General features: G+C 47.1%; 1 protein-coding gene and 1 non-coding gene across 2 annotated transcripts in view; both read left to right on the top strand.

The window, feature by feature from the left end:
• The window catches only part of LOC119180845 (Neurospecific receptor kinase), a 383,082-nt gene that overhangs the window by 116,431 nt on the left and 242,325 nt on the right, over positions 1-24,326 (top strand). The window lies entirely within an intron of this gene.
• Positions 18,851-18,932, top strand: TRNAS-UGA (transfer RNA serine (anticodon UGA)). Its single transcript has one exon. It is a non-coding gene; the product is annotated as a tRNA-Ser (tRNA).

The following is a 24,326-nucleotide window of genomic DNA, read 5'->3' as shown; positions in this document are numbered from 1 at the left end:
CCCAGCACCTCCACCAATCTTGTCACCAATCTTGTCACCAATCTTGTCTTACTCAAGGAAACCTTCCGCAGAACTGCTCGTCAAGCTAGGAAAAACAACAGCGGCCCAGTCCCAACTTCTTCGTCCTCTTCCACACGAAAACCACGCGAATTCATGCGGCAATATGGTGGTTTTGGGACGTTAAACCCCACAAATCAACACACACACACACACACACACACACACACACACACACACACACACACACACACACACACACACACACACACACACACACACACACACACACACGCACGCACGCACGCACGCACGCACGCACGCACGCACACACACACACACACACACACACACACACACACACACATGCACGCACAAACACGCACGCACGCACACACACGCACACACGCACACACACGCACACACGCGCGCACATGGACACACACACACGCACACACACACACACACACGCACACACACACGCACACTCACGCACGCACACACACGCACGCACACACGCAAACACACACACACACACACACACACACACACACACACACACACACACACACGCGCGCGCGCGCGCATGTTTTATTGAAAGCTTGTTTTTCAACAAGCAGTATTCCAGGAAAACCAATTCGCATTTAGAAATAATTTTCTTGCTTCTTGCTTTCTTTCGCGAGGCTGGTTTGGTTGACCTCGGAATGTACAGATCAATCCGGTTTCAGGCACGTCAAACTGGTTTTTGGCTTATCAAGGTAGTGGTATATATATATACGACTGAATAGCTTTCTTTAATTATAAAGGCAACCGCATACCAGATGCTCTCACGGACAATTAGACTGCTGCAAGGTATGGAAGGGCCGTTTGCTTACCTTCGTGAGGCTGAATTGGTTGACGTCGGAATGTACAGATCAAACTGGTTTCAGGCACGTCAAGTTGGTTTTCGGCTTATCAACATAGTTGTATATGCATAAGGCTGAGTGGCTTTCTGCATATGCAGCGCATAGCATAGAGGTATCCGTGGGCAAAACGCTGCCACAAGTAACTCGACCGAACCCGGATGCAATAATGATGGTGACGTCGTTCTGTGGTAGTTTTAACGAGGACGTCATCCATCGTAGAAGAATGGACTGTAGGGTGAGTTGGCATGTGCCTGCTGCATGACTGTTGGTCGTGGCAGTGTTTCATTATCAGGTAAACTGCGCGAAATGAGCGGGGTCAAAGGGAGAAAAGAGCAGCACAAGCGTACAACGTGAGAATTTAATATGTGAGAATCGGCCCCACTTGTGGCTCTATCGTGTAAGGATTGCTTACTAGAGAAATAATTCCTGGAACTTTGCTAACTGCGACCTCGCAAGAAAAAAAGAAACAGTGGGAAAAAAAAAAAAGCGGTTAACGATTTGGAGCACTTGATACTCTACAATGGGGGGAGCACGAAAACGTCCCGTGGGCCTCACACTTGATGAGACCGTGTTGACAAAAATTACGCCGTGAGCAAGTTCGCGAAGTTGACATGGGTCATGTCCACGGATAAATGGTGCCCCAGTGGCACAAGAACAACAGCGATCAGCTCACACGCTGTAGCACGCTTTGGCGACGAAAAACGGGACATGCTACTGCTTCAATTTTTACGCGAGAAGGCTTTATTGGTTTCCTTGAAACGTACGAAATGTTGCAGTGCTTGTGTTAAAAAAGAAAGGCAACAGAAAGAAGTGGTTCAAATGTATGAAAGGAAAGATTAGGGAAACTAGCTAAAGTAAGCTCTTCCCCCCCCCCCCCTTTTTTTTTTGAGTGAGAAAAACATAGTTACGCGTGAGAACATACGCGGCTTGTTAGGCATCGGTGATTTTTTTAACATCAACCACTGACATGAAGGCCGAGGATAAACAGAACAGATATGTGGGGTTTAACGCCCCGAAACCACCATATGATTATGAGAGACGCCGTAGCGGAGGGCTCCGGAAATTTCGACCACTTAGTGGTGGTGGTGGTTGAAATTTCCGGAGCCCTCTGCTACTTGGGGTTATTCAACGTCCATCCAAATCTGAGCACGTGGGCCTACAACTTTTATGCCTCCATCGGAGATGCAGCCGCCGCAGCCGGGATTCGAGCTCCCGACCTGCGGGTCAGCAGCCGAGTACCTAAGCCACTATAGACCACCGCGGCGGGGCTAAACAGAACAGAAATGCGAACAAATATTACGGGACTCCTAAGCTTCGCCTTTAAGAATTGTACGCGATAGCAATATTCTGTCCTTAGTGAGAGAGGAGAGAGAGAAAGAAATGGAGAGGAAAAGCAGGGAGGTTAACCAACCTTGCTTTGGTTGGCTACTCTACACTTGGGGGTGGGGTGAAGGGGGATTTCACGAGCGCTTGTGAAAGAACAGCGTGAGACCGTGCTGTGTAGTCTCCAGCTGACTATTCATCCGTCTTTTTTTTTCACTGTCCTAGGGAGTACTTCAAACACTTACCCCCGTATTCTAGAACGTCCCTTCACTCAACAATTCAGCTTCACTTGAGAAACCCGATGAAAGCGCCATCTGTAAGAACGGCAAGTCACTGCATATCAGGGATAATCTGCTGCGATTCTTGAGTAGCGCAGCTTCGTTTTCAGCCGAGCAGTGGCGCACTGCTCAACTCTGTCAAGTGTAGGGTGAAAGTCGAGTCGAAGAGCGTTTGTGAATACGGGGGTTAGTGCATGAAATCTTTCGAACTTGCTATGCATCCACTACGTGGCCTCAGGGAAATAAGTACAGTAACGCGCGTGGCTTTTGTGGTAGGCGACTGGCCTTAAAGACCACGTTGATAATGGCACGTTCTGACGTCTGATGGCAATGTGCGCTTCTGCCACGCATTATCACTGCAATATTTCATGGTGTATCGTGAAGCATGTATGTAGGATGCGTACGTTTGTAAAGCATGAAAGCTACTTTCACTGCATAGACGCGTAGCTGTGTGGTAGAGCATCAGCTTGCCACGTAAACGACCCGGTTTCGATCCTCACTCGGATCCGAACGACGCTGGCTCGATTCCCACTCTGACCCAGGTTTTTTTATTCATTGTTTTATTTGTATCGTTCTCATTTTTCCCGTCCCGCATTATGTTATGATTTATCGCTCACAACCGCCGACGCTGGAATTTTTGCGAAACGAGCTCTTTAACACTGTCGCGTTAAAATGGGCCGTACTAGCGCTAAGTACATCCGGCTTGATGGAATTTATTGGTTCGATACAAGAATACGAAAATTTCAGGAAAAGACCGCGGATAGTATTATGCACGCCTCAGTTCACACTGAATTGATCACGCGCAGGTCGCGGGTTCAAATCCCGGCTGCGACGGCTGCATTTCCGATGGAGGCGGAAATGTCGTAGGCCCGTGTGCTCAGATTTGGGTGCACGGTAAAGAACCCCAGGTGGTCGAAATTTCCGGAGCCCTCCAATACGGCGTCTCTCATAATCATATGGTGGTTTTGGGACGTTAAACCCCACAAATCAATCAATCAACGAGTCACACTGAATTGATCGTGCCTCCCACTGAGGTTTCGCTGTCCGCACCGTTTCGAAGTTGGGGATCAGAATTGCGGCAGCTTGAACTAGTTGGTATGACATGACGATCGTTATAGCGCGAGAACAGAACGACGACGCAGAGACAAGTGTCCTTCTTGTCTCTGTGTCGTCGTTCTGTTCTCGCGCTATAACTATCGAAGTTGGGGCGTTGACAGGCAGTGTGGCGTATACGAAGGGGACTGGATAGAATTCACCGTTGGCTAATCTAGCGATTGCCTAGCCAGCTTGTCTCTCCACATAAAACCATTCTTCCGTAATCGCTGTTATTTAAGTCTTTTTTTTTTGTTGCCCTTAAAGAACTCTACGAAATGTGGCCGCACAAGAGGGTATTACAACCCACCAACGCTTTTTCTTGTGACGCTGGCATATACGCTTTTCAAGACGGGAACGAAGCTTTTCTTAGATTTGAAGCAAGGGGGGGCAGAGAGGGATAAGTTAGCCATATATTGGTTTCTCTGAGCCGTCGTTTTTCCGCTCACTTGGTCTCGACGTCCAGTGCTAAGCGCATGTTTGTGTGAGGTACTCACGTATATATATTTTCAAGCTGATTATGCTTTAGTTCATACCTCATTTATTTTTTCGCCGCACGACCTTTCTTTCTTTCTTTTTTCTTTCTTTCCTTCCTCCTTTCTTTCATTCTTTTTCTTGCTTTCTTTCTTTCGTCATAAAATATTTGGTACAAGGTCTTGTTGAGCGCTTCGATCGGGCCACGGCATGCTTTCCTCCCAAAAACCCGCTCGTCAAACAAATTCGGAGTTTTTCTTTTTTTGTTCAGGGCGTAGATCGGAATCCCCGATAGCGCCCTTTCTTTAAACTTCGATTAAAAATTTTTTTTTTTTGTTCGTTGGAGCTTATAACCGGACATGGGTGTTCCCCTACCCCTCCCCTTCCTGAAAGTGAAATATAGATTGGAAGCCCTCGGTGCTGGGATGTTCTCTTGGCTGCTGCTCGCAAGCTATGTGGAGTTTTTTTTTCTCTTTTTGAAGTTAAAACTTGCAATATTAGCTTTCTCCGGGTCGGGAGATGTGTATTGATTTCCGTTAATTCAATGATGCATTACGGTAATTTTCCCGTCGATGGAACGAAACTAAATGCCAGTGACGATAAATAAATAAACAAGCAAAAACAAGAGACTGTAGCTTTTTTAGAGAGCCTGCCTTACGTTTAAAATATATAGGTACGTTTGCTTTGGCCGCAGGCTGTAGCGTGCGTAAGGGCATGGGGGCGCTTTAATCAGCGATTAAAAGGATGATTACTCAACGCGATGCGTGTGTGGATTCTGGGTTCGCGCATGACGAAGCACCTCGTAACAGCCTGCGAGTTGAGATCTGAGGCGCCGCGGCGGATTAAAAGGCGTTCAAGAGGAAACCGACGCCCCGCACTTATTGCCGCCTGCCGAGGTTTAATCGAGCCGGATCCTCTTCATCAGTTTCCACGCAGCCTTTGACCTTACCGCGCGAAAGAGCGGTTGTGTAACACGCGCGCGCGTTTCGTTAGCGCGTTGAACCGATTCGTAAGGCTTAGCTTCGCAAGCCGCCGTTTTTTTTTTTTTACGTTTAAGAGACGCTATCGAGGATTCTGGCGCTGTGATTAGTCCGCTATTGAACTTGCCGCATATCAGAGATAGATAGATAGATAGATAGATAGATAGATAGATAGATAGATAGATAAAAAGATAGATAGATAGATAGATAGATAGATAGATAGATAGATAGATAGATAGATAGATAGATAGATAGATAGATAGATAGATAGATAGATAGATAGATAGCGTGATTTTGCGCGAAAGGCCACGTGTTGGGCCGTCACTGCTGGCTTCAAAACGGCTTGACTTGCCAAGGCTTGCTGCGTGACGTCATGCTCCCTCCTTTCTTTTTTTTTTTTTCCTCCCTGTTTCACCCCCATCCAAATGCGGCCGCCGTGGTCGCAGGAATCAAACTCCCGTCCAAGGACCTAACAGCGAAACCGGTTAAACTTTGAGCTATTCCCACAGCCAAAGCAACATTTCTACGCATGAGAATTGAAACCTGAGCAAGTTGCTACGGATTCATGTTGATTTTAGCAAAGCACTGTAGGACGAGCACAAGGAAATGAAAGCCTGCAGACCACGGGCGCTGACTCGCAACTGAAATTTAATTTAAAAACATGCAAATGTAAAGGTGAAGTAAAAAATTGAACAGAAATTCTTTGGATTTCGATGCATCTAGACAACGGATTTTTCACCCGATCACCCACAAGAAAGCGTAAGGCGTCAATAATAATGATCATCAACTATGAACCTTTCGCGGGTGGGTGCCAGAATGAGCACGCGCGCCCTGGATAAGTTTACTGATGAACTCCCGGGCTCGGGCTGGGTTTAGTAAAGGACGCCCGGGCCCGGACCGCTCTTGAAACCACGGGCTCGAGCTTTATAAAGCGGGCCCAGGTCGGGCCCGTGCAATGCTCTACTCTGGCGCTGCGATCGTTCAGCCACCATAGGAATGATGGAAAGTACACGAATTTGCCTAGTCTTCGTGCTTGCGAGTTTCGAACTCACCGGTGGCTTTGTTTTATTGTTGTGTTTTGGTTTTGATTCGAATGAAAGAATGCACCGTTATATAAACTTCCTGTGCTGATTAGAAATTGTGAGCTTAGATGGTTAAGGTGGTGAAATGCAACTGCTGCATGTTTGCTGATTTTTTTTTTGTTTCGTGACAAACCAGGTTTGAGCCACGCGAAGACAACCGGAACCGAAAGTGCGAAGATTAGACAAATGCGTGTACTGCCCATCATTCCCATGTGAGCTGATGCGCCGTGCGTTGCAGCTCCCCTAGACATTAGCGCCAGAGGTCCTTCTAGTGTACTTATAGTAAACTGTATGTCTTAACGCCCGTAATATTACGTGGCAGAAGCCTATAGAATCGCACCATTTGTCAAAACACGTGAACTGCGCAATGGTTTAAAGGCCCACACATTACAAAGCGCATAGACATGTTTAAGCATGCATAATCATCAGCAAAATCATAGCCGCTGCGTTGGTTCGCTTGTTAACTAGCGGATGCTTAGTGGGCTCTTCGCTTATTCGCAAGTGAAATAATAATGATATACTGGCCACCTTGCAGCTTGTAGTGGGCATTTTAAAAAGGATAGTTTGAAACGGCCAATGCTCTACGCGCACAGAATTTCGTTCCCTTGAAGCATGATTGAGGCTTCTCCTCAGAACCAGTACACATAAAGAAACATTGTCAAGACAAAGAACCAATTTAGAGTAGTTTATACTTCATAAAACACCATGAGTGAGCCGCATGCAGCTGAACAACAAATTAGGTTGAGAAAAAAATTATTTTCGCAGACATCAATAGCACTTCAACAGAACTTTTTCTCGTTAGACATACGTTAACGATGATGGCAAAATTGACTTCATGTACATGAACATGAGAAGACGCGGAAGGTAGAAGTGTGTTTAAAAGAAATGTTCGACGATTTAGAGTTTGCGGAACTCTACTATGGGAGAGCAGTATGCTCCCCCGTTCTACAATGAACCTAGATAGGGTACGACTTGCATACATTGTGCGTTTAGAAAAAAGTGGTTAACAATCCACAGTACTTGGTACTCTACTATGAGAAGCATATAGCCGTCCCGTGGGGCTCACACTTGATGAGGCCCTGTTGTAATGTGGGTGTGTTTAGAAAAAGTGGTCAATGACTCAGAGTACTAGGTACTCTACTATGGGAGAGCATAAAACCGTCCCGTGAGAATAAATAATGTAAAAAAATTGTGAATGTCTGTATAGAAAAAGTGGGGAACAAATAACGATTTAGAGTATCAGGTACTCTACTGAGGGAGAGCTTGAAGTCGTCCCATGGACTTCACACTTGAAGAATTTGCCTTTTCATGTAAATGTGTTTATAAACAAAATTGGCCCCGTATCTACATGTTAATCTGCAAGTGTTGTCGAAAGACGATAGTCTTGCGTGTGGAGAGAGTGAGCAAAACACTTATTTGATGTTCTGCGCAAGAAAATCGGTGAATGGTATTCTGGAGGCGCTGCGTTAGAGTGCATCGAGCGTTCAGCGGAGGCGAATGAGCGCACCAAGACACGTCACACGTCAGACATGAGCGCCATCTGGCAGTTTTCTTGGAAAAAGAAGTGCGTGGCTCTGAGACGGGTGTGCGCGCCCGTCTCAGAGGGGATGAGGTGTAGAGCGCAAGGCGACGGGTAGGTGCCACCACCGTCTCGTCTTAGCAAAGCGTTAGAAGTACTCGCCTTTTCGTGCAAGCATTGCATGGTAAGCGCTACGGTAAGCGCTACGGTCCTTAAAATTACCTATGTATGCCTTTTCTAGTAAAATACGCACATGCAGAATATATACGTGTTGTTATGGTGTCCCATACATGCGCAATAATTGCTTTTTAATTGACAATTGCACACGTTTTAAGTACCCGGTGCTGTTAAGAGTGGACAAACAGACAAATATACAGACCGACTGACCAAAATTTTTGCGTCGAAGGTCCTCAAGGAAGACTATCGTCTTTAAACTTTTAACGATTGTGAATACTTCGTATTCAATTATGGGAGAGCACGGAGCCGTCCCGTTAAAAAGGAGCGTTTTTCTCGCAAGCCCAACGAGTAAAGCCTGAAGCCAACTTGACAAATTAAACGTTGAAGATAAGGTCTCTAGTGGCAATGTTCCAATGTCAGCTCTAAGCAACCTCCGTCTTGTTTCGGGGAGTGGGCGCGAGACTTGAACGAACAATATACGTAGCAATAGTTGCCTTCGAACAACGCTTGTCTAGAAACGATGTAGTTCGTTCGCGGCGTGCGCCACTTGACGTAACGCTCAGTCGGCACGAATATTTCAAAATACAACCCGCATTTCTTTTAAAAGGGTATTTCATAAAATACTTCAGTGAAGCCTTGTGCGATTTGGGAGTGGCGAGCAGTTGGCTAAGTCGAGTCGTACCTTGGCATTTACCACGCAGAAGCGCAGCCAGAAACGTTTAAAGACTATGTTTTTTAGGGGCGAAGCGCCTCTTAGCCTAACCTTGTCCTGCGTCAGGCGTTACCGGCAGTATCTCCAGAAGAGTATAATAGATGGCGCTGTCTCATCACCATTTCTTTTCTCATTTTCTAGAGGGCGTTGGTCCGATAAAAGTGTTAGAGTTACTGTATATGCTACCTTTAGGTATCAGAGTTGCGCCAAGGTACGCCATCTTAGGTTCAAATGTCTTGCGGGAAAGCCACTCACCACCCACGTAGGAGCAACGCTTGCGCTTATAGCGTTGCTTATTTTTTTTTGCTTTCTTTTCATTCTATTTTTTCATAAATGTACGAGACACACTCAGTTGCTCTAGTCACGCCTGGAAGCCTTGATTTTAAGTTTACGTTTTTGGTAAGTATTAACGAAAAAACGTGCGTCAGCTCATTGAACCAGTGGTACATATATGTATATTTATAATAGGCCGCACATTAGCTTCGGCTTCTTTTGCAGTGTTTTTCCTATTTACATATATAATGTTATTTTTCACTCTTGGTTGATATCGAGCCAGAGATGGAATATTTTCATCGTGTTGGGCTCATTCTTTAACTCTGTAAGTTAACCAGCTAAAGCTTTGTAGTCTTCAACGGAATCGAGCTGGATAGCTATCGAAAGTGGCTTGCGACGCCTCATGCGTTAAGCGCGCATCCCGTATTACGATTGTATCCAAATCGCGGCTCACGACAATTGATGTGAATCGTCGTTCAACAACCGTGTCGTGTCCAACATTCTTTTCGCTTAAGGTTTCAAAGCTGCATTCTATTCGCGCACTAGCAGCAACACCTTGCCGAATCAAATAGCTCTAGTTTAAATTCTCCCTTCGTTTTTAGCGTTGTAACCACCATACTAATTTGGACGTATGCAGCTGACACACGCTGTCCAACTCTGCATGTATAACGTATTCACTACTGCATCTGTGGTTAATACAAATAGAGCAAGTTTTGCAGTGCCGTGGACAGATTAAAAAAAATGGCAGCATATCCACAGAGTGAATGATGGAGATTCGGGCGAAGCATCCGTCCGTCCAAGCGTCAGTCCGCCCGTGCGTCGGACGGACGCTTCGCCCCACATATCATCATTTACTCCGTGGATATGCTGTGATTTGTTAGGGGGGGGGGGGGGGGAGGGTGTTCAAGTACGCTTTGTGCATATTCGTGCATCTGTTTGTTTATGCGCGCTAAACACGCCGGCAATAAATTCACTTGTAAAATAGAAAATGTTTAGGGTGGTGGGTCTCTTATCAAGGTGACTTGTCTTTTGGCGTTGCCACTTTTAATTGTTGCCTGGATATGGGAAGGAATCACTGCCATTGTTGCCTGCAAAAACTAAAGCGTTGCTCTTCTATAGACGTGAAGCATGAGGGAAGTGGTTTGAAGAAGCATGGCGCAATGCATAGAGTAAAAAAAGGAAAGAAAGGAAGAAAGAGAGAATGAAAGAAGGAAGAAAAAAAGAATCAACGAAAGAAGGAAAGAAAAACGGAATGGACGAAAGAAGAAAAAAAAAAGGAAGAAAGAAGGAAAGTGGTGGTGGTGGTTGTTGTGGTTAGAAGAAGTAGGCGCCTAATTTCTGCAACCCGGTTGGGAGCACGGCGGAGCGTCTGAAGGAAAGTGGGATGCACACACGCCAAGCTTATATATATCCCTTATTTCTGCTAAAGGGTAAGGGCTTCTGAAAGTTTTCTCTCGCTCCCGTGGAATGTCTTTCGAGCTTCATTTTCTGTGCGCTTCGGCTTCGTCCAAGCATCGTTGTGTTTTTTCCACTGTTGCTCGCTGCCAGTGTTGGCTGGCGACTTTCGTACACGCCCGCAGCAGCACCCGTCGACTGTCGCTTTGCAGTTTTGCAGCATTTTTGAAGTTGCTCTACAACTCCTTATATCCTTCTCTTAGTATTTCGTCATACGGAATGCATGGGTGGAATTCCGACTAGTCTTTCGAATCGCACGTCTGTGTGTTCGTGCCCGTGTGAGACAGCGACTGCGACAGGTGAAAGAGGCAACAACCTGCCGCGTACTCCCGAACACGGGCGCGTCGCGAGGAATCTTCGGAATTGAAGCAACTAGAAGAAACGCACGAGGTTCGGAATGCAACTGCCCGTGCGTGGGCTAGCCGCTTGATCGGGTCCGTGTATCGTTTTGCTTACTGCATTTTTATTTACATATTGTTTTTGAATTGATAGGTGCCTCGATCATCATTTTCTTCTGTATTTCTGCTGTCTTTAATGTACTCATGTAATTGTACTTATTTATTGTTTGTTCATTTACGAGTTAGATAAGCATCCTGGCTATATTGCAATGGTGATATAATTGAGGATTGGTGCATTAGCAGGCGTACAGTTTGCTTTTCACTATCATTTCCCGTTGAACCACTGGGTAAGAGATGCATACTTGAATTGGTGATAACATTCAATTAAAGTAAATTCGTGCAGCATTTGACGAAACTGATGCAGGTTTTTTAGATGAAAAGCAGCTCTTTGACCTGTGTAACGCTGTCCCTCCGTTCGCACCACGCTGCCCTGGCCGCAGGTGTTGGGGCGGTGCCAAGTAGGTCACGCCTTCCCTCGCAGTCCGCGCGCTTTGACGTCACTCTCTCCCTACACTCTAAGCCGAAAAAGACTAAAGTGGGGTATGCCATTGGTCCTTTAGGGGTCTAAATGCGCTGCCACAGATTTTGAACCAATTTTGGACTAACTGCGGGAGTAACTGCAAGCGCTCAACTGTTACCCCAAGCACTTACTCCACTTGGTTTACATGTTGGCCCCAGTAGAATGATCCAGCGGGACTAACAGTTGAACCGTCTGGACCAATGGCAAAAAAATGGCGACACTGCGTTTGTGCAGTATATTTTATGTTTATTCCAATTTAATCAGCATTGAAGATCATAGTATGTTATTCATGCAACACACACACACACACATACATACGCACTATTATTTCAAAGTAAAACACCGCAAACACTGACTGCCCGCGCTGTACTACAAAGAACAGACTCTCGGGTATATATAGCACAGTATTTTGACCTCCCATCTAGTGCCAGTGGGCGACTTTTACTCGGCTTAAAAAAACAATAAACATTGATACCGTAACGCGAAAATTTACATCGGCTAATTCGTAGCACCGATGCGCACCGATCTTTTAATATGGATCCATCTAATATTCAACATGCTTCCAGCCCGAGACTACGAATTATCAGCTGGTATTCGATTATGTCGGCCGAACCAGCGTTCGCAGTGCTCGCGCACGAGTCCGCAAACACAAACATAGCAGCGGCGCTTGTGCGGGAAAGCCGGCGAAGCAGCCGCAGGCGCCCCACCGATGCCATACCGTGTCGGCTTGCCGACTGCGTCGCTAGGCTTACGACGAGTACGGCTAAACGACCGCCGGCGATCGCAGCATGCGGCTCGCGTGAAATTTTCGTCGTCGTTATTTTATAGTCACAAATGAACAATAGGTAAGTGCCCCATGTTCGCTGTGTCTTACGGAGTGATGTAGATATCTGTATACTTACAGCGACGAGACCGTTCGCAGGCACGGTTCTTTCATCGTGCTGGTAAGGCACAACCTGTGTACCGCTGGCCGCACGATTAGTCGTATCCGCGATCGCCTACACGTTGGATTTTTGATAACGATTGTCGCATGGATAAAAAGACATAAGTTTGCCTGAGCTACTATTTTTGTGAACTTGTACGCGACGTTTCCTTCGCTTGTGCCGGCAATGCACTCACACCGGCAGCCCGCTTGATACCGATGACGTACGAAGCCTACTTTTCCTATATATCACTTTGAACTTGTGGTCACTGTGTGGGTACACGACCGCTCATGAACAGCTTACCTTTATTAGCATTGTCAGTGTTCACCGTAGTTCGAACTTATTCAGCACATTAAAGCGAGTTCTCGGTATTGCCCGTGTTTGCGGAGACTTCCACTTGGCTTCGGCTCGCCCGTGCCGGCATGGTGGAAACGCGAGGGCACTTGCTGTGTGCCCTGACAGCGTGTTGTACTACTTTCCTCTAATAAAATCTGCTATTCGTTTCATAGTGCTTCACTTTCACAGTGGCGTATAGCCTATTTAACTTGTTTTCATGATCGCCGACCACGCCGAGCATTGCAGTGCAGCATCGACAGGAGGCGATCGCGGCGCAGTTGCCCTCCCCGTTGGTCCCTTCATTGCCGGGCGTTTGCGCAAGACACGCATTGTCACACATTTAGTCCCTGTTGGACGAACCGTTCGTCCATTGGTTTAACGACTGCAGTTAGTCCAACTTTGCCGAATTTCGGCTTAGAGTGTAGCTTGTCACCGCTCGCCGCGTGTGATACCCGCAGAACTGTCCCTCCCTTCACCTTTTCTCGTTTCGCAAGGCCGTCTCCCTGTAAAAAAACCGTGTGCTTGCTCACTCCGTATATGTAAGTATTGCAATGCGCGTTCAGAATTCAATCAAAGGTGTCTTTACTTAGTGGTCGCTTGATGAGCTCCAGCGTCAACATCGCCTCCAGTGTAAGCGTTAGCGCCGGCTGCTTCGCATCTACACGTGTATGATTCCCTTTAGCGGGAGATAGTCCAATTTTTTAATGTTTCTGTGCTTGGATGTATAGCTTAAGATAATTTGGAAATTCTACGGAAATTTCGCAGTATTTTATTCTAACTTGTGCTTCGTCACTTGGCCCAGGTGATGAGGTACTTTCATCTTTGCTGTGATTCTGAAATCGGTGCCTTGGAATCATCGGCGTTGTCGTGATGTGAACATAACGGGCGAGCTTTGCTGATGTGGCGTAGCAGTGAGATTAGCCATGGTGTGCATCAAATAAAAAAAAACAGACAAAGGTACTTGAATCGGCATCGCAGAGATCTCGTGGTCCATCGCTTATACGGAATCCACCAAGCTTATGAAAGATGTTAATGACATTTATTGTAGGTTTTATGTTTTGTTATTTTCGGCGTATACAGCTGTAAGCGTCGAGGATGAGTGGGCTTGTTTTTGAGAAAACAGGGATTATTCATGAACTTTTATCCCCAGCAAACTAATATAGTCAAATGACAGAGATCGCAAAGACTCGCTCTCTGGATTTCGTGCCGACTGGTTGTGCCCCCACGATCTCCGACAACAGCACAGCTCTGGCTGACTGGCTCGCCCTACGCCATGTCCTGACGCCGACAACAGCTCTCGCTGAGTGGTGCCCCGTCCTCGGACTCTTGCGACCGTGTCCATCTTTCCTATCTTCACCTTATTCCTTTATATGGGCATATCTGTCCCTGCGCTATCTCTATGCCTATCCATTTAATCTTCCCTATTCCTTTTAATTCCTTCTTACCCCCTTCCCTCGTGAGCCACTGTTGAGGTGTCGCACTATGATGCAGACAGTTAGGGGCTCACTTTTATCTTCTTTTCTCTCTTTTAAGAACCACTTACAAAGATCATACTTCGTAGTGGCTGTTAGTCATGGATATTCCCATTGACAATATCATCCGCTATCATCCATCGCAATCGTAGAAGCAACATTCGAGTGTCAACCCACTATATTATGTCGTTGCTGGTTGTTGTCCTGTTGCGTTCGATGTGGTTCGTGAACCCCATTCCGAAGAGACGTGTAAATTTTTTCCTCTTACAAATGTCGTATCAATCGGGGCCTATTGCGTACCCGATAATTTTCGCAGCTATACAGCGTGGAAACCGTACACACGCCTTCAGCCACTGCTTGATTAAGCGTATGAGTCGTCGAAGGGTTCCTAAAATCTGTAGTAAGACCCACAAAACCGTTTACGGTGAAAGATTGTGACATAGTCTCGCACCTGTCTGTTGCAGTGCTTGCTGTGTGAGAGCCTCTTCCCGCCACGACCACGGCGCTTAGGCTTAGCGGCCTCGATGCCGCACCCCAATGGCGGCGCGAGTGTATACGCGCAAGAGTGTGCACCGTGTCGTTCTTGAATCTGTTTCAGGGGTGGATCCAGCCAATCACTTTAGGGAGGGAGGGGGGGCGGACACCTGAATTAACTCTGGAGAGGGGGGCGTGGTCATGACTGTTTTGTTTCCACTAGCAGAAAAAGAAACGCTTCTTAGCATAAATGCTGTTAACGTGGACTCACAGTGGTTTGACTCATTTGTCGTAACTGGTGATAAGAGATGGACTACAAGCACAAAAGTAAGTGGATGGGCTGCTGACTCTGACTTTAGAGGGGGGATGCGATCACCCCTACCCCCCTCCCTACCGCACCCCCCACCCCCACCCCTCTGGATCCGCCAATGATCTGTATGTTTTTTTAAAATCCCATTAAAAGTGGCACTGCTTAAGAGGAGAAACTTATATTGTGTTTTTCATTAACTGTATGAAACCAACTGGGACGTGTCCAGAAGCTGAACGCACAACGCTAGTCTGTACGACGATTGAGATGTCGCGTTACGCATCTGTATGGTAACTTGCACCGTATTGGCCGAAGATAGCTTGACTTCACAATGGCTGCGTGGAATTAGACACTATATTGGTGTCTGTGCCAGTGGTGGATCCAGAGGGGCAATCGCCCCCCCCCCCCCCCAAGCTCTTGTCAGCCCTTCCCGCCCTCCTCCTTTCAGTGCTTGTTATGAACGTCCTATCACCAATTAGGACAAATAAGTGAAACCACTGTGAGGAACCATCAACAGCGCTTATGGTTTGAAGGGGTTTTTTTGCTAGGAAAAATAAAAAGTCACGAGCACGTTCCCCTCTCCGGGGTTACTTTAAGTGACCCCCCCCCCCCCCCTAAATGAATGACTGGATCCGCCTCTGTGGTGTGCTCGCATTCGCGGGAGGACAAGCACTGTACACGCTCGTCTGCGAATTTTGTAACAGTTCAAAGGTCCAGAAATAAAGTAAACCTACATCATTTGAATGGGTGTGTTCTTAGAAGGGTTATACCACGGTGTCGCGGAGAAAAAGAGATGCGCTTGTAGGGAAGGGGACATTTGCTGAAGGTGGTGAGCGCAAAAGCCAGAAGATAGCGCTGAGAAACCCGCCGGGGGCACGATTCGCACTTACTGGTCACCATCGCATCGCCTCGCATGCACGATGGTTCTGCGGCCATTGAAAGTCGAAGGAGTGCGATAGAGAGTGAGAGGGCGTTTGAACTCCACGTGCGTGAACGTGCGTTCTCCATATAAGAACCCCTATGGAAGGGACTTGGATGAATGGGGAAGGACTCTCCAACCAAAGAAGGTAATGGGGGGGGGGGGGGCGATGTTTGGGGAGGCACGCACTATACGTGGAAGGAATTCCGAATCTCCCAAGAATGCCGTTGCGTCTGCGAAACCTTTGGGAGTGTGGGAGACTGGAAGCTATAGCCATGGCGGGTGCAGTTCGCGTTTGCACTGGCCCCCAGCGTGGTGGAGACTTTGAAAGTAAAGAGAATATATAAAAGGGAGTTTTGGGAAAGAAAAGAAGGAAGACTCGCCGAGTCGTTCCTGCGTGCGACTACCGAAGAACGTACTGTATATAGCGTCTGGAGATTGTCTTTGGGCCATTCCCGGTCGCTCTCTTTGCGTTTTTTTTTCTTTCGGTTGTGCGGTTCCGTGGCGGCTTCGGTAAACAGTGAGCGCGGATCTCGGATTCGCGCCGCTGGTCTCGCTGAATTGGATTCGGTCGTCATAGAGTTCCGAACTCGCGGTACCCCCGCTCCTTAGCCTGCTTTTTTTGCGCCGCATAGCGAGCGTGTGCGTTTCGGTGGTTAGGTAACTGCGGCGGACGTTTTTGCGCTGCATCGTCGAGATGTCCCGACTCCTCCGCTCGCACCATTGGTCCGAAACGCAATTCCATGTTTGCGTTCAAAGGTGCCCCCGTATAGCGTGGGCCTTTGATGCCGTTCCGCTGAGTGTTTTATAAACCACGTTCCTTGTAGCTTCGTCGCAGAGTTCTTACACAAAAATGTGTTATTGTGCAGTGCCCTGCGTGGGCACGTACTTATGGCGGATGTGTATATTGTCCGCGGATATTAGTTCTTCAGTAACGGCCTACTCTGCGGTACGGAGTTATCACGAATGTTGTTTGGGCCAAGTTACATACGAAACTCAGCTTCAAGGCGATGTGTTTAGAAGGGAGGGCGTACCGTTTGTTCTTCGTACTTTAGAAACCATATATGACGCAATAAATGAATACGAGGTTAGATGAAGAAACGAAAAAAAAAAGACGCTCGTTCTATACTCATCTTCTCTCGCGTACGTTTGGTGCGTTATTGTTTCTCAAGTACGACTATATATACGGGTTGTCCCGCCTAACTTAAGCGAAGGATTCATTTGTTTATTTATTTATTTATTTATTTATTAATACTGTAACCCTCACTTGAGGGTCATTACAGGGAGGAATACAAACACAAAACAAAAACAATACACAATGACAAAACAGACATTACGTTTCATGTTGCCGGTAGTACAATTCTAGCGAACACTCAAACTCTTAAAACTCTTAGGATATAAAGAATCAAAGGCGTGTCGGGAGCCAGTCTGACCGAACACTCGCTATTCGCACTCTACATACCCAGGCTATATTTCTATTCCATCTTACTTCACACATTAGGCACAGATATTTGGGCATGTTTTTGAGAGCATTTGGACGTTTTCGGAGTTTTCCAAGTGTGAACAGCTAGTCACGCTGCTGGTGACTTTGTTCGTTGGTTTTACGCAGCACGATATTGCGTTAATGCTCCCTCACGTTTCTTTAATTTTTTTTTACAATTCGCGAGCTTTCTGGAGATCTCGGTGGTTGTGATCGTGATGTTTCCTATAGCCTTACCTAGAGCGCTGCGATTGTTCAGCCACCGTAGGAATGATGGGTAGAGTACAGGAATTTGCCTATCATCTTTGTGCTTGCGATTTCAAAGACACTTTTGGCATTGTTAATTGGTTTTTTTGTGCTTGTTTCTGATTTTTCTATGGAGTCGGAAATGTTGTAGGCCCGTGTGCTCAGATTTGGGTGCACGTTAAAAAACCCCAGATGGCAGAAATTTCCTGTGCCCTCCACTATGGCGTCTCTCATTATCCTATGGTGGTTTTGGGACACTCAACCCCACATATCTATCTATCTATCTATCTATCTATCTATCTATCTATCTATCTATCTATCTATCTATCTATCTATCTATCTATCTATCTATCTATCTATCTATCTATCTATCTATCTATCTATCTATCTATCTATCTATCTATCTATCTATCTATCTATCTATCTATCTATCTATCTATCTATCTATCTATTCATCTATCTATCTATCTATCTATCTATCTATCTATCTATCTATCTATCTATCTATCTATCTATCTATCTATCTATCTATCTATCTATCTATCTATCTATCTATTCATCTATCTATCTATCTATTCATCTATCTATCTATCTATCTATCTATCTATCTATCTATCTATCTATCTATCTATCTATCTATCTATCTATCTATCTATCTGTCTGTCTGTCTGTCTGTCTGTCTGTCTGTCTGTCTGTCTGTCTGTCTGTCTGTCTGTCTGTCTGTCTGTCTGTCTGTCTGTCTGTCTGTCTGTCTGTCTGTCTGTCTGTCTGTCTGTCTGTCTGTCTGTCTGTCTGTCTGTCTGTCTGTCTGTCTGTCTGTCTGTCTGTCTGTCTGTCTTGTTTCCGATTAAAGAACGGATCGTGAGTGAACTTGAATGGGTGTGACTAAAAAGGTTAAAGCGGTAGAGTGGTACTGCTGAACTTTTGTCGAGTTTTGCGTTACCACAAAGATCATGGAGACCACGCAGAGACAAAGGGAGCCGAAAGAATAATGTTTAGAGGAATACCTATACTACCCATCATTCCCATGCTGGCTGAAGCGCCACGTTTTGCAGTTAACATTTATCTCTACTGTAGTTACATGAAACTCTATGGCGGCGATGGCATAATTCGTGAAAAAAAAAAAACGGCGCTGGCCAGTGCATAGCTTACAGAAATGCGGATGTACCAATGAGGCCCTCGAGGGTGCGCCGCTGGCGTGTGTTTTAAGGTGAAGGCCTTTAATGGCTGATACTCGCGGCGTCCGACCGTTCATGCCCTGGAACGGTGCCAGCTGTGGCATCTCCCCCTCACACTCTCTCAACAGTCACGTGATGGCAGAGCGGCGCTCACGGCAACGCTCCTTCGTCAGACGGGTCGTTGCAGCAGAAAAGTTAGTCGGATGGCTCCGAAGCGGCCCGGTGATGATCCCACAGTATATAAGGGGTTCGGCGAAGCGCTTCAAAAACGTTGATTTTCCCGATACCAAATACGACAAGAATGAGCGAATGGGCATGCGGCGGGTCGCCGCAGTCGTGGCCGAGTGGTTAAGGCGATGATCTTGAAAACCACAGGGCTCTTCCCGCGAAGGTTCGAACCTTGCCGACTGCGTTTCCTCGTTTGCCCCGCTGCGGTGGTCTAGTGGCTACTCGGCTGCAGACCCGCAGGTCGCGGGTTCGAATACCTGCTGTGGCGGCTGCATTTCCGACGGAGGCGGAAATGTTGTAGGCCCGTGTGCTCAGATTTTGGTGCACGTTAAAGAACCCCAGATGGTCGAAATTTCCGGAGCCCTTCACTACGGCGTCTCATAATCATATGGTGGTTTTGGCACGTTAAAACCCACATATCAATGAATGGGCATGCGGCGAGCTAACTTGTCATTCACAGACGCATACACGCTCGCACATGCATGCACACGCGCACGCACACACACACAGAAGAGAGAGAGAGAGAGATATGGCATAGTCATTCGAATGGTGAAAGCCTTTCGTCGAACACAATGAGGAATTTATGAAGTGTCTTCAATTTCCGGGCGCCCTGTTTCCCAAAAAACCGACGTGAATTCAATCGCGGGGTTGTCGGTGATCAGCCGTTTTTATATGACATTGTGATCTTTTATCGTGGTCACTTCTTTTTCACGTTGCCACATTTCAATGTTTGTATTTTATTGTTTATATTGAGTGACAGGAGTGTCGTCGCTGGTAAGCAAGTTGGTCCAATTCCCGGCATGGAGGAGGGGAAGAAGGTAGGACTGAGCCCCGCCGCGGTGGTCTAGTGGCTAAGGTACTCGGCTGCTGACCCGCAGGTCGCGGGATTGAATCGCGGCTGCGGCGGCTGCATTTCCGATGGAGGCGGAATTGTTGTAGGCCCGTGTGCTCAGATTTGGGCGCTCGTTAAAAAACCCCATGTGGTCGAAATTTGCGGAGCCCTCCACTACGGCGTTTCTCATATTCAAATGGGGGTTTTGGGACGTTAGACCCCACATATCAATCAAGAAGGTTAGACTGAGTATTGCGCAGTGCGATATAAAGGAAAATAGGTCATGGCATGCAAACGCCAAGCTTCGCCTGCTCCCATTTTCTAGATTGGGGAAGGGTTCCTAATTATGCAGTACGCGGAGATGAGGAAATGAGATGCTTTTGCACACCGTAGTCGTAACGTCATGTCTGTGCATTAGCGTTTTATTATTTTATCTTCGTTCATATATACTATATTGTTATTAATAATAGCGTTTTAAAATATGTTTGACAAGAGAGTCTCTACGCTGGACAGCACGGAACACCGCCGTGGCAGGACAGGCTTGTACAGCCTTGTTTTCGATTTGCGTTCCGCTTAGCGTTCCCTCGTTTCAGGCTTTTCGGGAGCACGTGATTTGTTTGCTGTACACTTCTATAGGGTGACTTCCCCATACGCGACCGTGGCGTCGCCCACAAAGGTGGGGGCGAGAAAGTTGAAGAGGGACATGAAATTTGGAAGTGGCCAGCGGGATGATTTTTTCCTTTTTTTCATTTCTTTTCTTATCGGATGATTTTCACTATACTCGACCGTGGCGTCCCTCACAAAGATGGCGGCGAGGAAGATGATGAGGCGCGTCGAACTTGGAAACGGCCAACAGGAAGACTGCCGCTTAGCAAAAGAGACGAGAGCCGCTCGAACGAGAAAATCGTTATCCCCTCCTGTTTATTTTGCGCCCGCAGCTCCCTCTCCGGTCTGCGGAGTTGTCTACTTCTTCCGGTACTGTTTTTTTTTTACTTTTTTCGTCGTTTCATCGCGCGCGTTGCTAAGAGTAGACCACCGTTCCGTCTTAAAGATCCCGTCCCGACTCCTGTCCCATCTAGATCCCCTCCCATCCTCACGACAATGTGCCCCCCATTTATCGCCGCTGGATATTGGGGACCCTCATTTGGCGAGGCGTATATACCGGCCCTGGTCGTCGTGGTTTGTCCAAAAGACGTGGGTGTGGTTGCCGTGGGGGAGTCCTCTTTTGGAAGTGTGTACGCTGCGAAATGTCAGGGAAGAAGAGACGACGCATCCGGCGAAAATTTTCCCTCTGCGGGGCAGACCGAAATCTCGGGTAGCTATAGCTCCTCGTGCGTGGCCGGACAAATTTCCGGAGAGACCAAACCGCGTTTACAAAGGGACAGAGGCCCGGAAGAAGGGAAGAAAAAATAAATAAAAATAAACGAAGGATAGAGCTCCGGGGAGTCGTTCTCTTGACTTTTGAAAGACGTGAGATGATGTCACGGTACCGACCCGCGGCGTGGAGAGAGGCGCGACGCGTGTGTACGAAGTTGCCCCCCCCCCCCCCCCACTGTGCGATAACTACCGGGATTTTCTTCTTCGTTTTATTTTTCTGAAACCTTTTCGTTAGATTTCATTGCCTTATTTTGCCTTGCGCTGGTTTTTTTTCCGTCCAATAATGTAGTGTGTCATTTAGAGGTTGTTTATTTCGTGGTCCATTAGTGCCGATGTACGTGATTCTTGGTCCGTCTTGTTACTTTTCTTTTTATTTTTTTGCCCCGTATTTTATTGTCGACCCGGAGGCTGTTGGTATACCGTTAGTCGTTTTCGGACGCTGTTATGGCGCTAGCCTTAGGGCAGGCTATGGAAATTTTCGTTAGGTTTGGAAAAAAAAGAAAGAAAAAATATAGAAAAAGAAAGAAAGAACAAAACAAAGAAGGAAAGAAACAAAGAAATAAAGAACGTAGAACAGTTTATTCAAGTAGAAATAAAGAAATAAAGAATGTAGAACAGTTTATTCAAGTAGAAAGTTGATATGAAGCAATTATTAGGGCAACGTCGTAGTCGATGTATTATTTTTGAGTAACTTATTTGGAACACACAAGCTAAGTTAAATAAACAAGAACGATAAGTGCAAGTGTATTATACTTATACAGTACTCGTTTCGTCTTCTATGTGCATTTGTCTATGTGTTTTTTAGTGCTGCACCCCAAAAGAGAGGGAGAAAAAGAGATTTTTATTATACTTGTTCCCTGTTCGTATCACCTTCCGTCTTCCATATCCCATTCTCCACTAACTTGCGCCGCCGCGCTGCTTAATGCTAGAAATGTTCAGGCAGCGAAGCCCCCCGACGCAGTCGTGGTTACTGTCAGGAGTAAATCAATGTGCACGGGATTCACACATATATTTAGGCCACGTTGATCTTAGTTGGGAAATCATTCTTCTTTAGTTCCCTAAATACGCACATTTTACGTTACTAATCGCGCCGCAATGTTCGTTTGGATGAGTACAAGCAGTCTCGACCAAAGCGGGGTTGCGCGTAATTCAGAGCAAATATGATTGACGATTTTTTTTTATTTTTAGAACTCGGATTTTCTCGTACGTTTTATGCATTTACTCATGAGTATTGCCAATGTACAAGAATGAATCCCCCCCCCCCCTTCTTCCCCATCCTTTTCTCTCTTGAATTTTCGTCCGTAGTTAGAAACAGCGTGAAATAAACACGGATAAGAAATCACACGGGACGAGCGCTGACTTCCAACCTGTGTGTGTGTTTTTGTGTCCGTGTTTATTGCGCGCTGTTTCTAATTATAGATCCGTACTATCCGACTCGCATTATTATGTTTCGAAAATTTCTGTCCTGTCGTTTCTGTACTTCACTAATGTACGAGAAGTCCTGAACGACGTACACGAACTCGCTTTCACCGTATGTTCGGCCATCAATCCGTTTCGTCGCAGCGTAGGACGGAAATAGAAGGGGAAAAAAAGAAAAGAGAAAACTTTTGCGTCATTGAGTCAACCTATACGAGCCAGTTGTTATCTCCAGTATCTGGGTGAATTTTCGAAACGTTTTCTATAGCTTTGGAGAGTGATTCATGCGTTCGGGTCACACTTATTAGTAGTTGCGGTTTTCCCCATTTGTCTCCCCCTTTCGCGGGGGAAACAGAAGGGCGCTGCGCTATCTGCTTCCCCGTAAATTGAGCGGCGGGTGCATGGTCCCCCTCTAGGCTAACGCGACGCCGGTTTCGCACAGCCTCCCGCTGCATTCGCCACAGTCACTCTTTATCTCGTAGGAATTCCGTGCATCACTTCTATAGGATGGAACTTGTAAAAAAAAAAAAGAAAACGGCGGTTGTTCGCACATGTTCTTGAATGTGTGCGTTCAAAAGACGTGCGTTCCCGTTTACAGTTGCCTATGAGGACTAAAAGGCGACAGCAATTATTTTTACTGCTTCAACGATTGTATTGATCCCACTGGGCAGCTTTCCGCTCTCTACGTCCGTTTCCAATGCTTCTGGGATCGGAAGCACTGGAAGCTTTCCGCCACCTAACGTGATTTTCATGCTCCACGGTGATTGGAACAGCTTTTACGAAGTAACGGCGTCATTTGATGACGTCAGAAATTTTGACCACCTGTAATGAAAGTGTACAGCAAGTATTGTGCTCGCTGGTTTGAGGACACGAAAGTGGGTGCTTTTCTGTTCGCGACGTATATGGTCGGTATACCTGTTCCTCCGCGTGTAGTGTTTGCCAAGCTGCACAGAACTGATAAAAAAAAGACAATAAAACAGCAGTTCGTCGGCGGGCACAGCAGCACGCCGACTCAGGCGTAAGTGAAACTCAAGCCCCCCTCCCTCTCTCTCTCTCTCCGTACGTGGTCCTTCACACGGCTCCCGTCGCAGCAAACATAGTCCCTCGAGTCGAGTTGAATCTGCGGGAGGGAGAGCTTCCCCGCATTGCGTGCGAGTTAGGCGTGGCGGCTCCAGGGGCCCGAAACGGCGGTTCCCAGCTCCGAGCACCGAACCACGTTGTGGAGGCGAACATTCCGGTGGCCGATACGGCCCAGCTCGGTGCAGGCGCCGCTCCCCCAACCGCGCCTGCTGCCTATGTGCCACGTGCGCTGCCCCCGGGCGCGCTCTCTCTATCACGCTCGTGGATCAAGTCAATTGCCCAGCCGTGGAACAGACGGCCCCCTCCCCTGCTCTTTCGCCGAGCCCCTCACGTTCTTTGCCGATGGATCGTTGGCCCTGGAAGGCACGGCGTTGTCGTCGTCTGCCGCCGTGTCCGCGGAGCTCCCCACCCTTAACGGCACGTGCAGATAAGGGTTCGCTCCCTCAGCCCTGCGGTCGTGCCTGTAGGCACCCCCTCGATCCTTGTAATATGTGGAAAAGATGCGTGCGCCCGTAATGACCGGTAGTCGGGGGGGGGGGGGGGAACTTTCGTATCCAAGTGTGCGTCTGCTTTTACTGCGAACGGAAAACCTGCGTTGCCGCGATAGCGCGGGTCCGTTTGCCCAGGTAGGAACTTGCGAAGGCACCGAGATTCAGGAAAACACGCGCACTTTAAGATTTGGGTGCACGTAACGGCACACCCAGGATGTGAAAGTAATTCGGATACTCTCGCTACGGTGTGTCTCACGGTGGTTTTCAAGCCGTAATAATCCGGAGTTTGTTATTATCTTTTTTTTCTTTTCCGGGGGCGGCGGGGGATTGGGACGGAGGGCAGAAAACTTGGTCTAAACTTTGCCCCCTACATGGCGCAAGA

The sequence above is a fragment of the Rhipicephalus microplus genome, chromosome 10 (genome assembly GCF_043290135.1).
Source record: "Rhipicephalus microplus isolate Deutch F79 chromosome 10, USDA_Rmic, whole genome shotgun sequence".
Classification (NCBI taxonomy): domain Eukaryota; kingdom Metazoa; phylum Arthropoda; class Arachnida; order Ixodida; family Ixodidae; genus Rhipicephalus; species Rhipicephalus microplus.
The sequence above is the reverse complement of the archived record's forward strand: the minus strand, read 5'-3'. Positions and strand labels throughout refer to the sequence as shown.